This window comes from Manis javanica, chromosome 16 (assembly GCF_040802235.1).
Source record: "Manis javanica isolate MJ-LG chromosome 16, MJ_LKY, whole genome shotgun sequence".
NCBI lineage: Eukaryota > Metazoa > Chordata > Mammalia > Pholidota > Manidae > Manis > Manis javanica.
The window spans coordinates 6,824,097-6,849,100 of record NC_133171.1 but is presented as its reverse complement, the minus strand read 5'-3'; the positions used below and the strand labels follow the sequence as shown (position 1 = coordinate 6,849,100).

The 25,004-nt window shown below is 41.4% G+C and overlaps 1 long non-coding RNA gene across 6 annotated transcripts in view; it reads right to left on the bottom strand.

Moving 5' to 3' along the window:
* Positions 1–25,004, bottom strand: part of LOC108391481 (uncharacterized) — a 41,931-nt gene that overhangs the window by 3,287 nt on the left and 13,640 nt on the right. For 2 of the 6 annotated variants that reach the window (XR_005055989.2, XR_005055991.2), the window contains exons 5-6: positions 6,820–6,916; positions 4,272–4,416 (exon numbers count right to left, since the gene is read on the bottom strand). The exons of 2 other annotated variants lie outside the window; for them this stretch is intronic. This is a non-coding gene — a long non-coding RNA (uncharacterized lncRNA). The remainder of the gene's footprint in view (positions 1–4,271; positions 4,417–6,819; positions 6,917–25,004) is intronic. 2 more of the 6 variants (XR_012126086.1, XR_005055992.2) reach the window with 2 other exon arrangements.

The window sequence follows — 25,004 nt, the reverse complement described above, 5'->3', positions numbered from 1 at the left end:
GACATATTCAGGTTGCTCAGGCCAAGCCCAGTGCAGCCGTAGCCTCTCCTGGCCTCTGCCCACAACCCAGGAACCAACCAACCCTGCCCTCATTAGACTTATCAGGCATGAGTCAGGGACTGCTCCTCTGATGCCCTAAACTATAGCGGGTACACATTAGGCTTTTTAAATAGTCCCACTGAAGCCCCTTTCCCTGGGCTTGAGGTGGGGGAAGAGCATCCCTAATGGGAAGGAGAGGACACAGCATGCTGAGAACTCCCTGCATACACCTGTCCTTGTCAACACCTCCTGCCTGTCTTCTCTCCTTGTGGTTTAGGGACCCAGGAGTCATGAATCAATTTTGAAAAGTTTGTATTGCTGCCTCTCACCCCTCTTTGGAATAGGGCATGTGTTCATGCTTCAGGCAAAACATGAACTTTAACATCCTGTTACAGTTTCTCTGAACTTTGTTTCCTCATCTGATACCTCATCTGATACCTATGCAGCCATAGGGTGGTTGTGAAGTAAAGGAGATATCCAAATGAAGTCCTGACTGTGTCTGGCATGGAGTGGATGCTTGGCCAGTGGTTCGTCCCTCCCAGTTGGCCTCATACTCTTGAAGGTGTTAATTGAGACTGGTGGTCAACTTGCCTGGCAAAATTACTTCTCATGTCAGCTTTCAGAGAAACAATAGGATATTGTCTTGATGTAGTCCCTGGAGTTGATTTCTCTGCTGCATCCCTGGTGCTGGCACCTAGATTATCCAGTAGTTCCGTCAACACAAGGAGGTGAAGGGTCATTCCTTTAACTATGAGTCTCCAAGCACTTCATCCAGAGGAACTAGTGCTGATGACACACAGGACAGAGTCTGTAGGGTACCCAAACCCCAGGACCACGGACTTGAATGTGAGTCACTGCCCAACACATTTCTCCCTCTGGGGCTCCTTTGTATCTGGTCTCTATACTGCATCCCTTGGTGGGAAGGAGGAAAGGGCAGGGGATTGTTTCCTGAAAGGGAGGGGAAGTGATGTTCAGATCTGCACTTAGTAGGGCTGAGAAACTGGCCTTTCTTCATCTTATAAAACTGAGTCTCAGAAACAGCCAAGATTTCACCTGGCTAAGGAAGGAAAAATCTTGGAGGAGCTAGAGAATCACTGGTTTCCATTCTGAAGTTTTCTGGGTATGTCAGTGTCCATTGACTGAGGATGAGTCCACACTACCCACTAGAGGTCCTCTGGTGTTCTTGACCCAATTCCCCCAACCACAGAATTTTTGGGTATCATGTTAGGATGTTACAATATATTCTATTACCCTTAAAGCAGATGCTCAACTATATCCCTTGATTTGTGGTAATTCAGGAGTTCAGAGGAAATAAGCTGAGCCTTGTCCACAGATAAACTTCAGGCATATATTGACCAAGGGAAACAGGCCAGGACCGGGGTGAGAGAGTCAATGGAGGTCCACAACCATATGTACACGTATGTTAAAGTTATGAGTCAACCTGATAAACTATCAGATACAGTGTATCCTTCGACTTTGACAAATGTACTTTCGTAATGACCTGGAAGGCCAAATTCAAATTCAGAATTCTTAGACTTCTTGGATTTCTACTTCTGAACATCACAGTGTGGGAGAGCCATTCCCTGCCTGAGTTCTGTCTGTCTTCTGTTTGCACATGTAGGTCTATCTGTCACTGCAAGAAGATTCAAATGTGCGCATGTGGACACCGTAGGCCCTAATTGCAAGCTCTGTCCACAATATCCCCCAAGCAGTTGCCCCTTGGCCACCTCCCAAGTCTGTCCAGGCTGAAGGTGCAGCCTGCCCTTGGGAGAACAGACCCCAAATAAGAGGGTATGCAGACTTTATAAGTTATCTTGGGGCCATTTGGGCAGGGATTCTAGGATCCTGGGTACCTGGAGCATGGAAGACTGTAGTCTCTGAGTGAGCATGTTCCCTTGATCCTATTAACTCCCCTCCCTGTGAGATGGAGCATGTCTTGAAAGGCAAAGTAGAGCCTTCTAAAGCATGAGGCTCAGGGCAGGGGTCTTCTTACTCAAGTCTAATGGCTGTTGTTGATTGAAGAGTCCCTAAAGGAAGCCCTAGTCTTAGGAAGGACATCTTGGCTGCTGAGAAAAGAAATCAACAGTGGATGAGAAAGAAGGCTGGAAGAATAGACAAGTTGAATAGCACAGTCTGGTTGAGCAGGGTACAATGGTCTCAGGTATGGGGTGAGGCTGTACTTAGCCAGTCCTCAAACTAGTGGCTTCCCCTTCAGCAGCCCTTACCCCAAATTCCAGTGCCTGTGAAATCTGGGGAGAAGAGGGCTTTCATGTAATGGAAACAACCAAATCCAAGTTACAAGCTCAATAGCTCTGGTGTGGAAAGTCCCTCTGAAATTGCTGGTTGTGCCAGGACTCAGGGAGCATTTCCCATAGGTCAGAGATCTGCAGAGGTTGGAGGTGTGAAGGCTTTTGGGATGTAGGAGGTGAGGGGGCCAAAGATCAGTGGTAGTTAGAGAGGGAGAGGGAACATGAGGGAGACAGAGAAATAACAGTCACGGGGCAGAAGGCTGGAGAGGGGAGTTGACCCTGGAAGCGAGGGTCTAGAGAGCTGCAGGCAGCAGCCCTGATTATCCGTCAGCTCCCATGGGACCAATAGAGAGAAAGCCTGGGGATCAATCTGGCTACATGTATAGTTTCCACGGGAACTTTGGAGACTCTTGGAGTGGGGACCCTGGGAAAAGACAGGCCTCCCTGTGATTCAGGGTAACAAGATGGAGCCAATGAAGAGTCAGAGCATCTAGATATAGAGTTAATAGAACATGATTAATTTGAACATGTAAGGCCTGAGCTTGTCTGATTCCAGAAGTTTTTTGGAAAAATGAAAAAAAAAAAAACAACCTAAAGAATTTACTTGTTTCCTAATGAGGCGTCTGGGTGCATTACGTACTTGTAGTATGTTCTTAATTATAGATTATGAAATAATGGGGTGCACAAAAAAAATGCTTCCTATCTCCAGATGTGCCTGTCTTTAGTACAAGGCAATTGAAGTGGATTTTTCTGTTTCATCCTTAATTGTAATCTTTTTCCAGTTAATTCTCAGGAAGACAGATGTTTCCAATTTAGCCTTGAGAAGTATACAGTAATAAAATAATTTTCAAATTAGCATGTTGGTAGGGACTAGTGTTTATAATCCATTTTGGAAAAAAAAAAGCTCCGCCTTTGCCTGTTGCAGCTCTGTTAGGAAGATGGAACTGCCAAGCAAGCACTATCATGTTCTCTCCTGGACTTTTATGGTCAGATTCTGATTTAGACATAACATTCTTCCTTTGAAGTGCTCTGCAGAGGCTGACCAAGTATTTATATATTTTCAAACATGAGGTTCCTCTTTTCTTTTTCTTTTTTTTGTTTGTTGGTCAAAAAATCTTCCTTTTTGATGAGCCCTCACTAAATCTTATTTGACTATTTGTGAAGCTTTTTAGAAGACACTAGATAACTGTTCTACTGATTAAGCCTCTGAGGGAGTGAAGAATTCCAGGGGAGACCCATTATCTGTTCCACTGGAGAAAATTTGGCTAAGCAGTGGGGAATGACAGAAAACAGCATGAAGATAAGCACGTGGTTGGTCATTTCAAGCATCCCACTGAGATGCATAGAAGGAGAATGTGACTTCTAACACCTGGGCTCTGGCCAAGGCCAACCACCGTGGCTTCTCAGGAACAAGCTCTCCACCTACTTTTCATTCCATTCATGGTGGTAACCTTGAGCTAGGATTCATTTGTTTCTCAGTCTTGTCCAGGTTCCAGGTCTGTGCTCATTCAGCAGAAGGAGGGTATTGCAATGGTTGCCATTTCTTTGGGACTACTTCTCTTGGGAGAGGTAGAGTGTTCTTCCACTCTCCTTGATTTTGGGCTGGCCTGTGACTAATCCAAACACTATATATGCTAGAAACAATTCTAATGCAGTTTCAGGCATAGGCTTTGGAAGGATTGCAGCTTCCACACTGATACTTAGAGTCCTGAGTTGCCAGACAAAAATTCCAACTATTCTGTTGGAAAGACCACATGGAAAGGCCCTGGAACTCTCTAGACAAGGAAAGGGATCTAGCTGGGCCCAGCCTTCCAGACACTTCTATTAAGACACCAGGCATATGGGTGGAGCCTTCTTAGACCCTCTAGACCCAGACCAGTCACAGCTGAACAGTATCTAGTAACTCCAATCAACAGCACAAGAAGCATAATTGCCCAAATGAATCCTGCCCAGATTACTGACCCACAAAATTTTGAGTGATACCTGTGGTTTTAATCCATTACATCCTGTGTAGTTTATTTTATGGCAACCCATAATCTTAACAGGCATGGCTGCCACCTGGGAAATAGGCAGAGAATTCAGACATCATCCTGAAGCACCTTGATGGAGTCCATTCCTGGGGACTACACTATAAAAAAACAAGCCCAGAAAGAGGGATTTCTCAAAACATTTCCATCTCCAGAGAATTATGAACACCCCTCAGAGGCCCAAATTCAACGAGCGCCCAGATTACACATCTGCCTCTCTGCTTTTTGCCAAAGTCTCTGGCCCCTACAAATAGACTTCCAATGGGCAGGCTCTACTAGTCCATCCAACTGGGCACGTCTGAACCTCCCTGCTTATGCAGCGTGGGCTCAAGCCAGGACCTGTTGTCAAAACAGTATCTCACTTGCACCCAGTTCAGCATCTCTGATCTGCTGAGTGGTTCCTAATCAAATGACCCCCACCACTTTACTATGTCGACAAAAGAGTGAGTGATGGGTGAGGTCAGTCTCCCACCAAGTATAAACCTGATCTGTGTTACAATGTCTTTAACTGAGAAGTTTCTCCATAAGAATTCTTATAACAAGTATAGCTGTGGTTGGGGAAAGAAAAGAACACAGTGGGATGCAGCTCTGTAGATAAGAATACAAAATATCTCAACAATTTGCAAACTTTTTCAGCTGCTCAAGCCTCAGTATATATCACACAGACAATAAAATAAACAAAATCAGCATTATTTACTTGGCATGAATAACTCCTGGCTCTAGAACCATGGACATGTAGTTAAAGCTGGGCTGCCTTTGCTCTGTTGGGCTTGTCCGGCTGTTCTCTGAATGTAGTGCCTTCTTATGAAACTGCGTGGAAATATCTGAAGGACCAGTGTTATTTCTGAGGCAATGTCTCTCAAGGTTTCACTAAGGGAAGTGGTGTTAAAATGGTTAATCTAGTGAACTGTATTTAAGGATTTTAACACCTCTGTTTCCCATTGTTAGGCAATGTAGTGTGAAACTGAACTTTTTTCAATCGATTTTTGGAAATTCATTTTTTGAGACTTTTTCTGTCCTGACTGGTAACATTTTAATTTGAAGGACTTCTGCATAGAAAGCAAAAAACTCAACTGGTTTAATTTTCCTAGAAAAAGGATCTCAAATCACATGTGTTATAATCCTTCATTCAATAGGAATGTCCTGGATATGTACTGAATTGACATTTTGGTTTCTGTTAGAAGAGTGTGTATTCTAGGACACTCATGAGTTCTTGATGAGAATTTCATATTGTCTGTTTTAATTTACATGATACAATAAGAAAATTAATATTAGCATGTCCTGATTCATCTGAATGACTACCTTATAACCAAGTACTTCCACATACTTTCAGTGCCGCTGCTTGTTTGAATTTAACTTATAACTTTGTTTTTAATTTGTAGTTGCATAAGACCTATACCTTTCACTTTAGTCCTAGCTTTATATTTGCATATGTGTTACTTTATTAAGCTCACGTTTTTGTGCCAGGCACCTAACTAAAAACTTGACATGCGTTATTGCCTTTGCTCCCCTCAACAACTCAGTGCAGAAGGTACTGACATTATCTCTCTATTGTATGGGAGGGAACTGAGGCACAAAGGGGTAAAGCTTAAGTAACAGAAAGACAAATCAGACTCTCTTAAGTAATAATAGAGATTTGTTAACTCACAGAATTGAGAAGTCCGGAGGAAACGAGCTTAAGGTACGTTTTGGCTAGGGTTCTGGCTCAGGTGCTGTGTAATTACTTTGGTTCAACCCCTCCTGCGTGTCCACTTCATTTTCTAGGTGGCTTCTGTCAGCATCACAAGATGGCTAGCCTCAGCCACCAGGATCCCAGTTTCCTCCTTTACATGTAGGGAGAAAGAGTCCCTTCCACAGCTCTTACTGGTTTCGCTGTGATTGGGTCGATTCAAACCCATCTTGGTGGCCAAGAGAAGTTCCAACTGATTGGTTTAGGCTTGAGGTGATCATGTGCCAGTGGGGATGGGATTATCATGATTGGCTCCATAAACTGACCACTGTCTCCCATGGGGTTCAAGATTCAGTCCCACACAAACTATATGGCTGCTACACAACGTATGTCTGCTGAAATGGAGTTAAGGGGAGAAGTAATCACATGTTACTGTATTTAGTTAAGTTTCCTCAGATCATGTGGTTAATAAATGATAGCTAGGATCCAATCCAGCAGACAGACTCCAGGGTCAGCATTTTTAACCCCTATAATCCATATCTAAGTATATCTGTAATAAAAATTATTTGAATGAACAAGTCCAAAACTTGATTTTAAGAAAGACTATGTGTGAGAATATTTTAAAAAAAGAGAAAAGATAAGCAATTTGGTATCTGCTATCCAGTGCTGTGTAACACATCACCCCAAAACTTAATGTCTTATCTTTTGTGGTTTCTGGGTCAGGAGTCCAGGAAGGACTTGGCTGGGTGATTCTTGCTCATCTTTCATGTCGCTGTGGTCACACAGTGGTTGAACTGGAATAACTGGGGCTGGCTAGACATTTCTGTTCACTTACTCTCAGCATTACTCTGCATGGGGTAGTTTGGGTTTCCTTCAACTATGGTGGCTTCAGAGAAGGTAGACAGTAACTCAGCTCTCCAGAAGCAAGTGTCCTGGGAAGATCAGAGGGAAGCTTTGTCACCTTTTTTTTTTTTTTTTTTTTTTTTTTTTTTTTTTTGAGAGGGCATCTCTCATATTTATTGATCAAATGGTTGTTAACAACAATAAAATTCAGTATAGGGGGGTCAATGCTCAATGTACAATCATTAATCCATCTCAAGCCTAATTCTCGTCAGTCTCCAATCTTCTGAAGCATAACGAACAAGTTCTTACATGGTGAACGAATTCTTACAGAGTGAATAAATTCTTACATGGTGAACAGTACAAGGGCATTCATCACAGAAACTTTCGGTTTTGATCATGCAATATGACCTATAAACCATCAGGTCAAATATGAATATTCATTTGATTTTTGTACTTGATTTATATGTTGATCCCACATTTCTCCTATTATTATTATTATTTTTATTTTTAATAAAATGCTGAAGTGGTAGGTAGATGCAAGATAAAGGTAGAAAACATAGTTTAGTGCTGTAAGAAGGCAAATGTAGATGATCAGATGATCAGGTGTGTGCCTATGGACTAAGTATTAATCCAGGCTAGACAAGGGCAGCAAGACATCCACGGATGCAGAAGATTTCTCTCAAAGCAGGGGGGGTGAGGTTCTGAGCCTCACCTCTGTTGATCCCCAAATTCTCACCTGATGGCCCCCCTGCGACTGTGCCTGTCTTAGGTTGTTCCTCCCTTGAGGAATCTTACCCGTCTCTGGCTAACCAGTCATCTTCCGGGGCCATACAGGGAAATGTAAAGTTGGTAAGTGAGAGAGAAGCCATATTGTTTGCAAAGGTTAGCTTTTTACTTCTTTGCAGATTTATGCCCTGTGGCTTCTATGCCCAGCACTTGTCTCGAGGTATCTTTACCACCTGGAGGAATTATGATACTCGGTAAATTCGATATGAGGCACGAATTCTATTTAAAGTTTGTAATTAGGAAGGAAGAAGAAAAGCTATAGATGTAGCATATGAAGGAAACTTGGGAGGATTGATTATTTCTTTGACATATCTTCTTGTATAGTACCTTAAGTATGTATAGGTTTTAAACTACTAACTAATTTGCACACACATATTGACATAATAGGAATACGGTGACATAAACAAAGCAAATCTATAATTACCAGCCATCTCCAGTGAAGCCAAGAAAACCATTTAGGCACCCTAGGCATTTGTGAAAATTTATCTATGATATGATGGATATTTTCCAACTGTACTTGAACCATCAGACAAATTAAAGCAGCCCATTTCTGGGATCTGTTCACATCCCATATGTTCTTTTAACCATAGATAGTCTATAGTCATGAGATTTTGGGGTGCTACAACTTGCACCCCTCCCAACTCCTGGTTGAGTTCCAACAGTACAGATCCAGTCAAATTCGTTGTCTCACTGTATGCACATGCCAGCCTAGACATCTCCCTCCTCCTTCTTATGGCAAGTCCAGGAGATGGTGGGCTGGATGCAGCCACAACCACAGCATCGTCCGGATCCCTGTGGAGGCTTTTTGATGATCATCCCCCGGCACGAGTCCTCCAGAGAGTGCTGATGCCGGAAGCTCCTCCTCATATCGTATCTTAGTTCATTTTCTGGGTATCCAAGCTAGGCCTTGATCTTCTGCGTAGAAACAAACAGACCCTTTGCCCACACTTTGACATGCCCTCTATACCACTGTGCAGAACTCATTGGAGGTCAGCACACAGTAACTGCTTTTTTTTTTTTTTTTTAATTAAGAGAAAGGAATATTATCAGAAAAGAGTACCTCCATAGCTGATCATCTGACACCCTTTAAGTGATCAACATTAAGGATATTTAAAGCATGCGTTGATCTTTGATTTACCAATAGTTTTATCCTGTTAAGGAGTAATCCCCCTTTTCTTTCTTTCTTTCTTTTTTTTTTTTTTAATTTTTAATCTACACTTACCTGAAGAATACTATGTTTACTATGCTCTCCCCTATATCAGGTCCCCCCTAACAACCACATTACGGTTACTGTCCATCAGCTTAGCAAAATGTTGTAGAGTCACTACTTGTCCTCTCTGTGTTGTGCAGCCCACCCTCCCCTTTCTCCCTCCCCCCCATGCATGCTAATCTTAATACCCCCCTTCTTCTTCCCCCCCCTTATCCCTCCCTGCCCACCCATCCTCCCCAGTTCCTTTCCCTTTGGTCCCTGTTAGTCCATTTTTGGGTTCTGTAATTCTGCTGCTGTTTTGTTCCTTCAGTTTTTCCTTTGTTCCTATACTCCTCAGATGAGTGAAATCATTTGGTATTTCTCTTTCTCCGCTTGGCTTATTTCACTGAGCATAATACTCTCCAGCTCCATCCATGTTGCTGCAAATGGTTGGATTTTTCCACTTCTTATGGCTGAGTAGTATTCCATTGTGTATATGTACCACATCTTCTTTATCCATTCATCTACAGATGGACATTTAGGTTGCTTCCAATTCTTGGCTATTGTAAATAGTGCTGCGATAAACATAGGAGTGCATCTGTCTTTCTCAAACTTGATTGCTGCGTTCTTAGGGTAAATTCCTAGGAGTGGAATTCCTGGGTCAAATGGTAGGTCTGTTTTGAGCATTTTGATGCACCTCCATACTGCTTTCCACAATGGTTGAACTAATTTACATTCCCACCAGCAGTGTAGGAGGGTTCCCCTTTCTCCACAGCCTCGCCAACATTTGTTGTTGTTTGTCTTTTGGATGGCAGCTATCCTTACTGGTGTGAGGTGATACCTCATTGTAGTTTTAATTTGCATTTCTCTGATAATTAGCGATGTGGAGCATCTTTTCATGTGTCTCTTGGCCATCTGTATTTCTTTTTTGGAGAACTGTCTGTTCAGTTCCTCTGCCCATTTTTTAATTGGGTTATTTGTTTTTTGTTTGTTGAGGCGTGTGAGCTCTTTATATATTCTGGACGTCAAGCCTTTATCGGATCTGTCATTTTCAAATATATTCTCCCATACTGTAGGGTTCCTTTTTGTTCTATTGATGGTGTCTTTCGCTGTACAGAAGCTTTTCAGCTTAATGTAGTCCCACTTGCTCATTTTTGCTGTTGTTTTCCTTGCCCGGGGAGATATGTTCAAGAAGAGATCACTCATGTTTATGTCTAAGAGGTTTTTGCCTATGTTTTTTTCCAAGAGTTTAATGGTTTCGTGACTTACATTCAGGTCTTTGATCCATTTTGAGTTTACCTTTGTATATGGGGTTAGACAATGGTCCAGTTTCATTCTCCTACATGTAGCTGTCCAGTTTTGCCAGCACCATCTGTTGAAGAGACTGTCATTTTGCCATTGTATGTCCACGGCTCCTTTATCAAATATTAATTGACCATATATGTTTGGGTTAATTTCTGGGGTCTCTAATCTGTTCCACTGGTCTGTGGCTCTGTTCTTGTGCCAGTACCAAATTGTCTTGATTACTATGGCTTTGTAGTAGAGCTTGAAGTTGGGGAGTGAGATCCCCCCTACTTTATTCTTCTTTTTCAGGATTGCTTTGGCTATTCGGGGTCTTTGGTGTTTCCATATGAATTTTTGAATTATTTGTTCCAATTCATTGAAGAATGTTGCTGGTAATTTGAGAGGGATTGCATCAAATTTGTATATTGCTTTTGGCAGGATGGCCATTTTGACGATATTAATTCTTCCTAGCCATGAGCATGGGATGAGTTTCCATTTATTAGTGTCCCCTTTAATTTCTCTTAAGAGTGACTTGTAGTTTTCAGAGTATAAGTCTTTCACTTCCTTGGTTAGGTTTATTCCTAGGTATTTTATTCTTTTTGATGCAATGGTGAATGGAATTGTTTTCCTGATTTCTCTTTCTATTGATTCGTTGTTAGTGTATAGGAAAGCTACAGATTTCTGTGTGTTGATTTTGTATCCTGCAACTATGCTGTATTCCGATATCAGTTCTAGTAGTTTTGGAGTGGAGTCTTTAGGGTTTTTTATGTACAGTATCATATCATCTGCAAATAGTGACAGTTTAACTTCTTCTTTACCAATCTGGATTCCTTGTATTTCTTTGTTTTGTCTGATTGCCGTGGCTAGGACCTCCAGTACTATGTTAAATAACAGTGGGGAGAGTGGGCATCCCTGTCTGGTTCCCGATCTCAGTGGAAATGCTTTCAGCTTCTCGCTGTTCAGTATAATGCTGGCTGTGGGTTTATCATATATGGCCTTTATTATGTTGAGGTACTTGCCCTCTATTCCCATTTTGCTGAGAGTTTTTATCATGAATGGATGTTGAATTTTGTCAAATGCTTTTTCAGCATCTATGGAGATGATCATGTGGTTTTTGTCTTTCTTTTTGTTGATGTGGTGGATGATGTTGATGGATTTTCGAATGTTGTACCATCCTTGCATCCCTGGGATGAACCCCACTTGGTCATGGTGTATGATCCTTTTGATATACTGTTGAATTCTGTTTGCTAATATTTTATTGAGTATTTTTGCATCTACGTTCATCAGGGATATTGGTCTGTAATTTTCTTTTTTGGTGGGGTCTTTGCCTGGTTTTGGTATTAGGGTGATGTTGGCTTCATAGAATGAGTTTGGGAGTATTCCCTCTTCTTCTATTTTGTGGAACACTTTAAGGAGAATGGGTATTATGTCTTCTCTGTGTGTCTGATAAAATTCCGAGGTAAATCCGTCCGGCCCCGGGGTTTTGTTCTTGGGTAGTTTTTTGATTACTGTTTCAATTTCTTTGCTTGTAATTGGTTTGTTTAACTTTTGTGTTTCTTCCTTGGTCAGTCTTGGGAGGTTGTATTTTTCTAGGAAGTTGTCCATTTCTTCTAGGTTTTCCAGCTTGTTGGCATATAGGTTTTCATAGTAGTCTTTAATAATTCTTTGTATTTCTGTGGAGTCTGTCATGATTTTTCCATTCTCATTTCTGATTATGTTGATTTGTGTTGACTCTCTTTTTCTCTTAATAAGTTGAACTAGAGGCTTATCTATTTTGTTTATTTTCTCAAAGAACCAGCTCTTGGTTTCGTTGATTTTTGCTATTGTTTTATTCTTCTCAATTTTGTTTATTTCTTCTCTGATCTTTATTATGTCCCTCCTTCTGCTGACTTTAGGCCTCATTTGTTCTTCTTTTTCCAGTTTTAATAATTGTGATGTTAGACTATTCATTTGGGATTGTTCTTCCTTCTTCAAGTGTGCCTGGATTGCTATATACTTTCCTCTTAAGACTGCTTTCGCTGCATCCCACAGAAGTTGGGGCTTAGTGTTGTTGTTGTCATTTGTTTCTATATATTCCTTGATCTCTATTTTGATTTGTTCATTGATCCATTGATTATTTAGTAGCATGTTGTTAAGCCTCCATGTGTTTGTGAGCCTTTTTGTTTTCTTTGTAGAATTTATTTCTACTTTCATACCTTTGTGGTCTGAAAAATTGGTTGGTAGAATTTCAATATTGTGGAATTTACTGAGGCTCTTTTTGTGAGCTAGTATGTGGTCTATTCTGGAGAATGTTCCATGTGCACTTGAGAAGAATGTATATCCTGTTGCTTTTGGATGTAAAGTTCTATAGATGTCTATTAGGTCCATCTGTTCTAGTGTGTTGTTCAGTGCCTGTGTGTCTTTACTTATTTTCTGCCCGGTGGATCTATCCTTTGGGGTGAGTGGTGTGTTGAAGTCTCCTACAATGAATGCATTGCAGTCTATTTCCCTCTTTAGTTCTGTTAGTATTTGCTTCACATATGCTGGTGCTCCTGTATTGGGTGCATATATATTTAGAATGGTTATATCCTCTTGTTGGACTGAGCCCTTTATCATTATGTAGTGGCCTTCTTTATCTCTTGTTACTTTCTTTGTTTTGAAGTCTATTTTGTCTGATATTAGTACTGCAACCCCTGCTTTCTTCTCACTGTTGTTTGCCTGAAATATGTTTTTCCATCCCTTGACTTTTAGTCTATGCTTATCTTTGGGTTTAAGGTGAGTTTCTTGTAAGCAGCATATAGATGGGTCTTGCTTTTTTATCCATTCTATTACTCTATGTCTTTTGATTGGTGCATTAAGTCCATTTACATTTAGGGTGACTATTGAAAGATATGTACTTATTGCCATTGCAGGCTTTAGATTCGTGGTTACCAAAGGTTCAAGGTTAGCTTCTTTAGTATCTTACTGCCTAACTTAGCTCGCTTATTGAGCTGTTATATACACTGTCTGGAGAGTCTTTTCTTCTCTCCCTTCTTATTCCTCCTCCTCCCTTCTTCATATGTTGTGTGTTTTGTTCTGTGCTCTTTTTAGGGGTGCTCCCATCTAGAGCAGTCCCTGTAGGATGCCCTGTAGAGGTGGTTTGTGGGAAGCAAATTCCCTCAGCTTTTGCTTGTCTGGGAATTGTTTGATCCCACCATCATATTTAAATGATAGTCGTGCTGGATACAGTATCCTTGGTTCAAGGCCCTTCTGTTTCATTGCATTAAGTATATCATGCCATTCTCTTCTGGCCTGTAGGGTTTCTGTTGAGAAGTCTGATGTTAGCCTGATTGGTTTTCCTTTATAGGTGACCTTTTTCTCTCTAGCTGCCTTTAAAACTCTTTCCTTGTCCTTGATCCTTGCCATTTTAATTATTATGTGTCTTGGTGTTGTCCTCCTTGGATCCTTTCTGTTGGGGGTTCTGTATAATTCCATGGTCTGTTCGATTATTTCCTCCCCCAGTTTGGGGAAGTTTTCAGCAATTATTTCTTCAAAGACACTTTCTATCCCTTTTCCTCTTTCTTCCTCTTCTGGTATCCCTATAATACGAATGTTTTTCCTTTTGTATTGGTCACATATTTCTCTTAGTGTTGTTTCATTCCTGGAGATCCTTTTATCTCTCTCTATGTCAGCTTCTATACGTTCCTGTTCTCTGGCTTCTATTCCTTCAATGACCTCTTGCATCTTATCCATTCTGCTTATAAATCCTTCCAGGGATTGTTTCACTTCTGTGATCTCTTTCCTGACATCTGTGATCTCCTTCCGGACTTCATCCCACTGCTCTTGCATTTTTCTCTGCATCTCATCCCACTGCTCTTGCATTTTTCTCTGCATCTCATCCCATTGCTCTTGCATTTTTTTCTGCATCTCTGTCAGCATGTTCATGATTTTTATTTTGAATTCTTTTTCAGGAGGACTAGTTAGGTCTGTCTCCTTCTCAGGTGTTGTCTCTGTGATCTTTGTCTGCCTGTAGTTTTGCCTTTTCATGGTGATAGAGATAGTCTGCAGAGCTGGTACAAGTGACCGCTGGAAGAGCTTCCCTTCTTGTTGGTTTGTAGCCTTTTCCTGGGAGAATAGCGACCTCTAGTGGCTTGTGCTGGGCAGCTGTGCGCAGACAGGGCTTCTGCTTCCTGCCCAGTTGCTTTGGGGTTTATCTCCACTGTTGCTGTGGGCTTGGCCTGGCTGGGGCTGTTCCTCCAAAATGGTGGAGCCCCGTTAGAGGGGGAGCAGCCAGGAGACTATTTATCTCCGTAAGGGGCCTCTGTGCTCCCTGCTGCCCAGGGGGTTAGAGTGCCCAGAGATCCCCAGATTCCCTGCTTCTGGTCTAAGTGACCTGTCCTGCCCCTTTAAGATTTCCAAAAAGCACTCTCCAAACCAAAACAACAACAGCAACAATGAGAGAGGGAACAGAAAGGAAAAAAAAAAGAAAAAACACACGATTTTTTTTTTTTTTTCCTCAGGTGTCGGTCCCAGGCACCCGCGCACTGGTCCTGCTGCCCTGTCTCCCTAGCACCAGGGTCCCTGTCCTTTCAAGGCTTCCAAAAAGCACCCACCCACCGGTCCCGCAGGGAAGGAACGCTCAATATTCTTGGTCCTCAGGCACTGGTCCCACGCACCCGCTCACCAGTCCCGCCGCCCTGCCTCCCTAGCACCGGGGTCCCTGTCCCTTCAAGGCTTCCAAAAAGCACTTGGCAAAAAGAGAGAAAAAAAAAGGGGAAAAACGTGCAATTTCTTCCGTCCTCAGGTGCTGGTCTCAGGCACCCACCCACCGGTCCCACAGGGAAAAATGCAGGATATTCTTTGTCCTCAGGTGCCGGTCCCAGGCACCCGCTCACCAGTCCCGCCGCCCTGCCTCCCTAGCACCGGGGTCCCTGTCCCTTTTAGGCTTCCAAAAAGCACTCGCAGAAAAGAGAAAAAAAAAAGGGGAAAAACGCGCGATTTCCTCTGTCCTCAAGTGCCGGTCTCAGGCACCCGCCCACCCGTCCCGCAGGGAAAAATGGGGGATATTCTTTGTCCTCAGGCGCCGTTCCCAGCCACCCGCTCACCAGTCCCGCCACCGTGCCTCCCTAGCACTGGGGTCCCCGTCCCTTCAAGGCTTCCAAAAAGCGCTTGCCAAAAAGAGAAAAAAAAAAAAAAAAAAAAGGGGGAAAAACGCGCGACCTCCTCCGTCCTCAGGCACTGGTCTCAGGCACCCGCCCCCAGGTCTCGCAGGGAGAAACGCGGGATATTCTTTGTCCTCCGGCGCCGTTCCCAGGCACCTCCTCACCGGTCCCGCCACCCTGCCTCCCCAGCAACGGGGGCCCGTCCCTCTAAGGCTTCCAAAAAGCGCTCGCCAAAAAAAAAAAAAAAAAAAACTGCTCCGGTTTCTCTCCACCCGCCGGGAGCCGGGGGGAGGGGCGCTCGGGTCCCGCCGGGCTGGGGCTTGTATCTTACCCCCTTCACAAGGCGCTGGGTTCTTGCAGGTGTGGATGTGGTCTGGATGTTGTCCTGTGTCCTGTGGTCTCTATTTTAGGAAGATTTTTCTTTGTTATATTTTCATAGCTCTATGTGTTTTTGGGAGGAGATTTCCACTGCTCTACTCACGCCGCCATCTTGGCTCCCCCCCTTTGTCACCTTTTATACCTGGACTTTGAAATGACACACATACCTTTCAGCAAAGTTATGAACGGGTCCAAATTTACAGATTGGAAACATAGACTCCACATCTCTGTGGAAGGATTACCAAAGTCAGTTGCACTATCTCTGAATTAGGATGTGAGACATTGTCATTCCATCTTTGGAAAATATAGTCTGCACAATTTTTATACATATGTTACTGATGGGTTCTTGAGATTTTGAAAACAGAATGAACACCTAATGAGTAACCTATGGAGTTGCTTATGGACACCTATAGCTGTTTGCTTTCACATTTCAACTGACTGCTTTAGAACATGATGTGAGAGGAAAGTAGTGATTCCTTCCCTATCACGGTTGCATTTTGCAGGGGTTTGCTTCTTTGTACCATTTTTTTCAACTGCAAGAGCTTTGTTTCTCATGTTTGTGAGTTGGAAAAGGATAAAACTGGGAGTTTGGGAATAGAAAAGGAAGATAAAGCAAATGGCAGATCAGGAGGAGAGGGTTTCCACTAAAACGTAGGAGAAAGGAAGGAAGATGAGGAATATGTAATCCAGGACTTAGACCATATCCTCCTGTCTGTGGGAGAGGGGGAGCCGAGGCATTAATCAGAGTTGCTGGCAGCTCCCGATACGCCTTGAAGCAATGCTGGGCAAGGCAAGCTGTGTAACGGGCAGTGGGAAAGTGTCTGAAGAAGCACCTACTCACTCCTGCTGTGGAAGTGTGGTAGCTACACAAAGCATCTTGAACATCCCTCTGCATTTCCAGAATCATAGTTAAGAATGAAAAATTCCATGTCATAACATTAAAATGAAAACAAATGTTGAGATGCTCATTATCCATAATAAAGAAAAACAAGCATGTCACTAAAACCAGAGGAAGGGAAACTGTAAAAGATTTCTAGGTATTAGAGCATAATAAATGGAACTTAATCATAGAAAACCATTACTGCAGATTTAATATGCATAAAATATAATTAGTAAATTAAAAATAGAACTACCATATGTTCCAGCATTCCCATTTCTGGGTATCTCTCCGTAACAATTGAAATCAGGATCTGGAGGAGATATTGTCATTCCCATGTCTGCAGCAGCATTGTTGTCTGTCTGTCTGTCTATCTATCTATCTATCTATCTATCTATCTATCTATCTATCTATCTATCTATCTATCTATCATCTCTTTCAATTAATTAATCTATTTATTTATTTATTTATTGGTATCATTAATGTATAGTTACATGAGCAACACTGTGGTTACTAGACTTTGCCCATTATAAAATTCCCACAACACACTCCATTACAGTCACTGTCCATCAGCGTAGTAAGATGCTGTAGAATCACTACTTGTCTTCTCTGTGTTATACTGTCTTCCCCGTGCCGCCTCGCCCCCGCTCCCCACCACATTATGTGTGCTAATCATAATGCCCCTTTTTCCCCCTTATCCCTCCCTTCCCACCCATCCTCCCCAGGCCCTTTCCCTTTGATAACTGATAGTCCATTCTTGGGTTCTGTGAGTCTGCTTACAGCAGCATTGTTATTTTTCACTTTTTATTAAGGTATATCATTGATTTACAATCTTATGAAGGTTTCACATGAGCAACATTGTGGTTACTACATTTACCTATATTATCAAGTCCCCCCCACATACACAGTCACTGTCCATCAGCATAGTAAGATGCTGTAGAGTCACTACTTGTCTTCTCTGTGCTATACTGCCTTCCCCGTGCCCCCATACATTATGTGTGCTAATTGTAATACCCCTTAATCCCCTTCTGCATGCCCTCCCTTCCTGCATGGCATTCCCACTCCCTTTCCCTTTGGTAACTGCTAATCCCTTCTTGGGACTACAGTCTGTGAGTCTGCTGCTGTTTTGTTCCTTCAGTTTTGCTTCGTTGTTATACTCCACAAATAAGTGAAATCATTTGGTACTTGTCTTTCTCCGCCTGGCTTACTTCACTGAGCATATTACCGTCTAGCTCCATCCATGTTCTTGCAGATGGTAGGATTTGTTTCTTCTTATGGCTGAATAATATTCCATTGTGTATATGTACCACCTCTTCTTTGTCCATTCCATCAACACTTGGGCTGCTCCCATATCTTGGCTATTGTAAATAGTGCTGTGATAAACATAGGGGTGCACGTGTCTTTTTGAATCTGTGGTCTTGTTTTTTTGGATAAATTCATAGGAGTGGAATTCCTGTGTCAAATGGTATTTCTATTTTTAGTTTCTTGAGGAACCTCCATATTGCTTTCCACAGTGGTTGAACTAATTTACATTTCCATCAGCAGTGTAGGAAGGTTCCCCTTCCTTCGCATCCTTGCCAGCATTTGTTGTTCCTTGTCTTTTGGATGTTGGCCATCCTAACTGGTGTGAGGTGATATCTTATTGTGGTTTCAATTTGTATGTCCCTGATTAGTGACCATCTGAATTTCTTCTTTGGAGAAGTGTCTGTTCAGATCCTCTGCCCATTTTTTAATCAGGTTATTTGTTTTTTGGGTGTTGAAGTGCGTGAGCTCTTTATATATTTTGGATGTTAACCCCTTATCGGATAAGTCACTTATGAATATACTCTCCCATAATGTGGGATGCCTTTTTGTTCTACTGATGGTGTCCTTTGCTCTACAGAAGCTTTTTAGTTTGATGTAATCCCATTTGTTCATTTTTGCTTTTGTTTCCCTTGCCAAAGGAGATGCATTCAGAAAAAAGTTGCTCATGTTTATGTTCAAGAGCTTTTGCCTATGTTTTCTTCTAAGAGTTTTATGGTTTTATGACTCACATTCAGGTCTTTGATCCATTTCAAGTTTACTTTTGTGTATGGAGTTAGACAATTATCCAGTTTCATTCTCTTACATGTAGCTGTCCAGTTTTGCCAACACCAGTTGTTGAAGAGACTGTCATTTCCCCATTGTATGTCCATAGCTCCTTATCATATATTAATTGGCCGTGTATGTGTGGGTTTATATCTGGATTCTCTATTCTATTACATTGATCTATGGGTCTGTTCTTGTGCCAGTACCAAATTGTCTTGATTACTGTGACTTTGTAGTAGAGTTTGAAGTTGTGGGGTGTAAACCCCCCACTTTATTCTTCCTTCTAAGGATTATTTTGGCTCTTCGGGTTTTTGTGGTTCATGTGAATTTTAGAACTATTTGCTCTAGTTTGTTGAAGAATGCTGTTGGTATTTTGATAGAGATTGCATTGAATCTGGAGATTGCTTTAGGCATGATGGCCATTTTGACAATATTAATTCTTCCTATGTATTAGCATGGGATGTATTTCCATTAGTTGGTGTCTTCTTTCATTTCTCTCATGAGTGTCTTGTAGTTTTCAGGGTATAGGTCTTTCACTTTCCTAGAAAGTTGTCCTTTTCTTCAAGATTATCCAATTTGTTAGCATGTAATTTTTCATAGTACTCTCTATAAGTCTTTGTTTTTCTGTGGTGTCCATAGTGATTTTTCCTTTCTCATTTCTGATTCTGTTTATGTATGTAGACTCTTTCTTTCTTGATAAGTCTGGTTAGGGGTTTATCTGTTTTGTTTCTTTTATCGAAAAACCAGCTCCTGGTTTCATTAATTCTATTGTTTTATTCTCAATTTTATTTATTTCTTCTCTGACATTTATTATGTCCCTCCTTCTACTGACTCTGGACGTCAGTTCTTCTTTTTCTAGTTGCATTAACTGAGTTTAGAGTGTTCATTTGGGATTGCTCTTCTTTCTTGAGATCTGTATTGCTACATACTGTCCTCTTGGAACTGCCTTCTCTGCGTTCCACAGAAGTTGGGGTGTTGAGCTGTTGTTTTCATTTTTCTCCATATATTGCATATCTGTTTTAATTTGGTCATTGATCCATTGATTGTTTAGTAGCATGTTGTTAAGCCTCCATGTGTTTGTGGGCTTTTTTGTTTTCTTTGCACAATTTATTTCTAGTTCCATACCTTTGTGGTCTGAGAAGTTGGTTGGTACAATTTCAATCCTTCTGAATTTACTGAGGCTCTTTTTGTGGCCTAATATGTGATCTATTCTGGAAAATGTCCCATGTGCACTTGAGAAAAATATGTATCCTGCTGCTTTTGGGTGGAGTGTTCTATTGATGTCTGTTAGGTCCACCTGTTCTAATATGTTGTTCAGTGCCTCTGTCTCCTTACTTATTTTCTGACTGGTTGATCTGTTCTTTTGAATGGTATATTGAAGTCTCCTAAAAAAAATGCATTGTATTCTATTTCCCCCTTTAATTCTGTTAGTATTTGTTTCACGTATTTGGGTGCTCCTATGTTGGCTGCATAGGTATTTTTAATGGTTATATCCTCTTATTGGACTGACCCCTTTATCATTATATAATGTCCTTCTTTGTCTCTTGTGACTTTCTTTGTTTTGAAGTCTATTTTGTATCATACAAGTACTGCAACTCCTACTTTTTTCTCCCTATTAGTTGCATGAAATATATTTTTTTCCATCCCTTCACTTTTAGTCTGTGTATGTCTTTGGGTTTGAATTGAATCTCTTTTAGGCAGCATATAGATGGGTCTTGCTTTTTTATCCATTCTGTAACTCTATGTATTTTGATTGGTGCATTCAGTCCATTTACATTTAGGGTGATTATTGATAGATATGTACTTATTGCCATTGTAGGCTTTAGATTTGTGATTACCAAAGGTTCAAAGGCAGCTTCTTTACTATCTAACAGTCTAACTTAACTCTCTTATTGTGCTATTAGAAACACAATCTAAAGATTGTTTTTTTTCTCCCTTCTTTTTCTTCCTCCTCCACTCTTTATATGTTAGGTGTCACATTCTGTACTCTTTGTGTATCCCATGACTGACTTTGCAGGTAGTTGATTTAATTTTACACTTACTTAGTAATTAAGTGTTCTACTTCCTTTACTGTGTTTTAATTTTCTCTGGTGACAGCTATTTAGCCTTAGGAGCACTTCCATCTAGAGCAGCCCCTTTAAAATACACTGTAGAGATTGTTTGTGGGAGGTAAATTCCCTAAGCTTTTGCCTATCTGGAAATTGTTTAATTCCTGCTTCAAATTTAAATGATAATCTTGCTGGGTAGAGTATTCTTGGTTTGAGGCCCTTTTGTTCTGTTGCATTAAATACATCATGCCACTCCCTTCTGGCCTGTAAGGTTTCTGCTGAGAAGTCTGCTGAGAGCCTGATGGGTTTTCCTTTGTATGTGATCTTTTTTCTCTCTTTGTCTGCTTTTAGTACTGTGTCCTTGTCCTTGATATTTGCCATTTTAATTATTATATGTCTTGGTGTTGTCCTCCTTGGGTCCTTTGTGTTGGGAGATCTGTGCATCTCCATGGCCTGAGACACTATTTCCTTCCCCATACTGGAGAAGTTTTCAGCAATGATTTCTTCAAAGGCACTTTCTATCCCTTTTTCTCTCTCTTCTTCTGGTACCCCTATAATATGAATATTGTTCCATTTGGATTGGTCACAGAGTTCTTAATATTCTTTTATTCCTAGAGATCATTTTTTCTATCTGCCTTAGCTTCTTTTTGTTCCTGTTATCTAATTTCAATTCCATTTACTATTTCCTCTACCTCTTCTAGTCTGCTTTTAAATCCCTCCAGTGTATGTTTCACTTCAGATACTGTATTTTTCAAAGTTTCTGTCTCTTTCTTTAATTTGACCCTGAGGTCTGGAATATTTTTTTGTAACTCTGTTAGCATGTTTATGATTTTTATTTTGAAATCTTTATCAGGAAGATTGGTGATTTCAGTTTCACTGAGCCCTGTTTCTGATGTTTGAGGGATTTTGTATTGAACCAGGGTCTTCTGCCTTTTAATAATCCTACAGAATAGTGTGGAATAATAGCTTTGTTTAGGTAGTGCCCTCTAGTGCCCAGAAGCTCTACTCTCTAGAGCTGCCCAGCCCCTGGAGTGATTGCAGGGGTGGCAGGTGAGTGGCTCCAGTGCCTGTGGAAGCAAAGAGCTCTTTCCTGCTTCCTGGGTGCAGTGCCTCCTCCATTGCAAGGGCCAGTGGGCTGAGCACAGAGGGTGAAGCCTCTGTGTTACGCCCCTGTAGTTGCTGTAGGTGGGGCTGCCCTCTGGCTGACCTGGTGCGATGGCAGGGGTAGCAGGTTTGTGAGCAGGTACCAGCCAGGAGCTAGGATAGTAGGCTGCATATCTCAGTGGGGGCCCTTGGGGTTCTGTTGCCAGCCAGGGGGATGGAGTGCCTGAAGCTCCTGAAAGTTCCCAACCTGCTGGGCTGAGTGTGCTGGGACAATTTTGTTCACTTGTCCTTTCACCTGATCAGCAACCTCTGTGTAATCCTTGCCCCTTTAGCAACCTTCTCACTGTTGGGAAGTCTTTCAAATCGCCTGCCTTTCTTTTGTCCCAGAGCGGCCAGTTTTGGGTACCTGTTCTCCACAAGTGGCTCGAATCTCAGTCTCTCCAAGTATTCCACCTATCTTTGCTTTCCAACCCCCCTAATCTCCAGAGCACCATGTAATGTGGGTTTGTGCTCTTGGAGTAGATCTCCAGGGGTATGCATTTAGCAGTAATGGAATTCTACTCCCTCTCCACTCTATTTGTCTTCCTCCTGTCAATGAGCTGGGGTTGGGGGAGAGCTTGGGTCCCACCCGGTAGTGGCTTTGCTACTTTACCCTTTTCCATGAGGTCTTCTATTTTCCCCAGATGTAGGCCATCTTGTTACCATCTTCTTTCTGGTCACTCTTTCTGGATTAGTTGTATTTGCTGTATTTTCATGTTATATGTGGTTTTGGGAGGAGATTTCTGCCTCACTTCCCAAACCACCATCTTTTCTCCTCTCTTCAGCAGCAGCATTGCTAATAATAGCCAAGAGTTGGAAACCTAAATGTCCATTGACAATGAATAGATAAAGAAAATGTGGTATATACACACAATGAAATATGATTCAGCCTTAAAAAGAAAGGAAATTCTGACACAGGCTACAATGTGGATAAATGTGAAGAACATTATGCTCAATGAACTAAGGCAGTCACAAGAGGACAAATACTGTATGATTCCACTTATATGAGGTCCTTACAGTAGCCAGATTCATAGACAGAAAGTAGAATGTTACTTTCTACGGATGGCAGGAGAGAGAAATGTGAAGCTGCTGTTCAAAGCATATAGAGTTTCAGATTTGAAAGATGAAAACTTTCTAAGGATTTGCTGTGCACCATTATGCCTATAGTTAATAATACCATACTGTAATACTGTACTGTACACAGAAATTTGTTAGGAGCATAGCTCTCGTATTACATGTTTTTTGCCACAATAAAAAAAACATTGGTATCTTTATGTCTTTATGCTTTAGTTTTGTGATTATAAAATGTTATAATGACATTTGTATGTTTACTGGAAATTTCTCCCTTTCCACCTTATTTTTGCCTTAGCATGTCTTCAAATTAAATCATACACTGGGGTTCCTAGAAAACTAGCTTTCATGGCTAAGAGTGTGCCCTACAGTGACACAAGCTTCTTAGGAGAACTGTATTTGGCTGTGATTTTCTTAAATTTAAGATTTAACTAACAGTGCCTATGAGTCTATAATGTGAGCGATTTTCTAAAAAAAAAAAAAAAGATTTAACTAATAGTGCCTATGAGTCTATAATGTGAGCAATTTTCTAAAAGTGTTTTACTATAGAAAGCATGCAACTAAGTGGGAACTCTTTTAATTAATTACTTTCATGGTTGGCTACCCCTTCATTGCTTGCATTTACAGCCAATTTTCAGAAATAATTTTTGCACTTCAAAATGAGCACACAAGGTCAGGTGGGTGAGTCAAAAATATAAGCTTGTGAGAGTAGATTATTCATGCCATTTAAATTATTTCAGGTCTTAAAAAAAAGAAGATCTTCAACTAGAGGGATTATTCATTTTTTAGTACTTAATTTTTTTTCTTTAAACATCCCCCTGCTTTTCTGTAATAGAATAAAAACATACTTTGGGAGTAAAAGGTCATATTTTGACAGTTTTTGTCTAGGACAGTGACCAGAAACTTTCTGAATCAGGAGGTGTGGCTTCAATTCTATAGTTTTTTTTCCCCCCTTCTCTTGAAAATGGATTCCCTATAGTGATGTTTCATACCTAAAAAAAAGGTCTAATTGCTCATAGTATTCTCTAGGTCAAGAACTATTAATTATTAATGGGAATAGCTAGAATGAGTCTCAGGGTTGCATAAAGATCTTCATAGATTCCCACATCCAGATCCCTAGGACGATCCATTCTTATCTTGCCTTTTTCAAATGAAGAAAAGGGGAAGGTAGCCTGGTGACTTCCGTTTCCCTGACAGTGTGATAGGATACTGTAGCCTGGCTAGAGCCTAGGAAACTGGGGCCTGAGGTTGTAGTGTCTGTGCCTTGGCCTCCATGTTAATCTGCTGGGGACACCATAACAAAGTGCCATAGACTGGGTGGTTTACACAGCAGAAATGTATTCTTTACCATTCTGGATGCTGGAGGTACAAGGTCAAAGTGACAGCCTATTTGGTTCCTGGTTTGCAGAAGTCTGCTTTCTTTATACGTCCTCACATGGTGGAGGGGGAAGAGAGAGAGAGAGAGACAGAGAGAGAGAGAAGGAGAGGGAGAGGGAGGGAGAGAGGGAGGGAGGGAGGGAGAGAGGGAGGGAAAGAGAGAAAGGGATCTCTTCTTCTTCTGACAAGGGCACTAATCCCATTCTGAGTCACATCCCCCCAACCTTCACCATGACCTCGTCTAACCCTAACTACCTCCCCTCCCAAAGGCCCTTCCTCCAAATACCATCTCCACACTGGGAGTTTGGGTTTCAACTTATGAATTTGGTGGGAGAAACACAACTAAGCCCATATCAGCCTCCCTTAGTTACCTTTCTTCTGGAACAGATGCTGAGTTCTGTTTTCCTGGGACACGTTCAGGAAGAGAATTACTTCTCAGTATCCTGATTTTAATATCTGAAAAGTGATTCCTACCAGTAACTTCTTAGAAATGCCAAAGTTTATGTAAATAATAATGGCATGTTACATGGTGTGGGGGATCACGGGGAGAACAGTGTATCACAGAGAAGGGACATAGTGGATTTGTGGCATCTTGCTGCACTGATGGACAGGGACTGCATTGGGGTATGGGTGGGGTCTTGATAATATGGGTAAATGTAGTAACCACATTGTTTTTTCATGTGAAACCTTCACAAGAGTGTATATCAATCATACCTTAATAAAAAAATAAAAATAAATAATAGCATGTTACAAAACACCAAATCTACTCTGATGCCTTAGATAAAAGTTAACCCGTGGTATATTTTGATGGAGAAATATCTTGGAGAAATTATTACT